General features: G+C 46.1%; 1 protein-coding gene and 1 pseudogene across 1 annotated transcript in view; both read right to left on the bottom strand.

The window, feature by feature from the left end:
• Positions 1-2,170, bottom strand: part of Coq8b (coenzyme Q8B) — a 26,656-nt gene that overhangs the window by 19,070 nt on the left and 5,416 nt on the right. The gene's annotated exons all lie outside the window — the stretch shown is intronic.
• Positions 3-679, bottom strand: LOC110317930 (annotated as a pseudogene).

The raw sequence follows: 2,170 nt of genomic DNA, 5'->3' as shown, positions 1-2,170 counted from the left end.
AGGTCTGGGGGCAAAGGGGGTGCCCCAGGGTCCCCAGGTCGAGGTAGAGTGGTTGAAGAGAAGCTGCTGTTTTCAGTTCTGCCAACTTCCAGGACTGGCAAGTTCAGGGACGACTCGGTAGAGAAGGGGGCAGTGCTGGACTCTCCCTCTGGGTGGTGCACGACAGTGGAGGCTCTCTGTTTCTCAGAGAGATTGCACCTAGAGAGGTTGTTGGTGGCTCCAGCTGCAAAGGGCTCACAGCTGCTGCACTTCAGGCCTTTGAGGTGCTCCAGTTTTATGTTCCGAAGCTTGAGCACCTCGTCCGTTATCTTCTGAATCAGGCAGTTCTGTGTTTTCTCCCTGCGGATGGATTCCACAAGGGTGTCCAGGCCCCTGGGGTTCTCCTGTAAGCAGTCTAACAACTTCTCAGCCCGTTTTCTACTTGAAGTTCGACAAGAAATTTCTTCCGTGTCTTCTCTACTTAGTATTTTCTTTGCACGTAGATGATCAAAATGTCTCTCAGCTATGATTTTCTCACACAGGTAAACACGTAAATTTTCTAAAGCATCCTTCTTCACTTCAGTCAAGTCCTCCTCCGTGAGGGACAGTGCGGGAGCCTCCATGGCCGAGGCCGGGATGGCATCCTTTCGGCCCGCGCCACCCTGCCCAGGCTAAGGGCTCTGGCCTCCAGGAAGCAGGCTGTGACTTCAGGGGCGGACTAGGAACAGCCCAGTTTAACTTTTTTTATCTTAAAAACTTACAAAGAGTAGCCCAGGATGGCCTCAAACTCATGAAAATAATCCTGCCTCTGCTTCCTGAGTGCTGACATTACAGGAAATTAAAATAAATAAATAAATAAATAAACAAACAAACAAAAAAGGAAGAATCTGTTAATCACTACACCACCACTGCACAGCCACCAGAGGGGCTAACATAAAAATGCTAATAACAAGTGCTGATAAGTTTGGCCCAGTAACCTGGACTCAGACAGACATGTCTGATGAGAATGTGCTAGCACGTCCCTCTGACAAAGGAGCAACTTCTAGAAAGCACAGTTCCGTAACAGTGCAGCTCCTCCTCCAGCTGTGACCTCAGGGGAAAGCGACAGAGCGACTACACAGCCCTGAACACATACTTACTGCGCCTTTCCACATGCGTACATCCCACTGATATAAGATTGAACTACAGAAGTCAGATGCACGCACAGCGGTGGGAGGACACGCCTCAAACTGCAGCACTTAAGCAGTCCAAGGAAAAGGATCAGAAATTCAATACCTTTAATCTTTGAACTCTGGAGGTGGAGGCAGGTGGAGCTTTGTGAGTTCAAGACCAGCCTGGTCAATGCAGCAAGTTGTAGGACTGCCAGGGCTACACGCAGAGACCTTGTCTTGGTAGGTAAGTAAGTAAGTAGGTAAATAAATAACTAAATAAATTATTTTAAGGAGTTAAATGTGCATGTATAGTCTCTCTAATAAAGTATCAATAAGTGAAGCCACATAAATGATGTCTTTAGAGTGCTCACTGTATCTTGAGGTGCTGGAGCCTGAGCCTGGAAGCATGTATAACATATGAGTTCATACAAGCTGGGTAAGTACCACTGAGCGGCCCAGACTTGTTGAGTCTTCAAAAATCTACTCACAAACCCAGGCATAGTGGCACATACCTTTAATTCTAGTACTTGAGAGGAAGAGGCAGGCATATCTCTGTGAGTTTGAGGCCAGCCTGGTCTACAGAGTGAGTACCAAGACAGCCAGGGCTACACAGAGATATCTCGAAAAAAAATTTTCCTATGTTTTAAAAATACAAACCCTTTTTTATTTTGAAGTGGGGTTTCACTAAGTTACCCAACCTTGCTTTGAACTTGCTCTGTAGCCAGGCCAGACTTGATGTCTAGAACATCTCACTTGTTTTAAGATTTATTTTTTTAGCTTGGTTGTGGTAATTTATACCTTTAATCCCAGCGCTCGGGAGACAGAGGCACACAGATCTCTGACATTGAGACCAGCCTGGGCTACAACGCAAGTTCTAGTACAGCCAGGGCTACGGAGAAACTCTGTCCCCCCAAAAACCATACAATTTATATATATATATATATATATATATGACTGCATTTCATATATGCATAAAATCTGGAATAGCCAGAAGAGGGCACTGGAATCCCAGGAGTTACAAGGAGTTGTGAGCCCCTGGT

The sequence above is a fragment of the Mus pahari genome, chromosome 1, assembly GCF_900095145.1.
Source record: "Mus pahari chromosome 1, PAHARI_EIJ_v1.1, whole genome shotgun sequence".
Classification (NCBI taxonomy): Eukaryota; Metazoa; Chordata; class Mammalia; order Rodentia; family Muridae; genus Mus; species Mus pahari.
The sequence above is the reverse complement of the archived record's forward strand: the minus strand, read 5'-3'. Positions and strand labels throughout refer to the sequence as shown.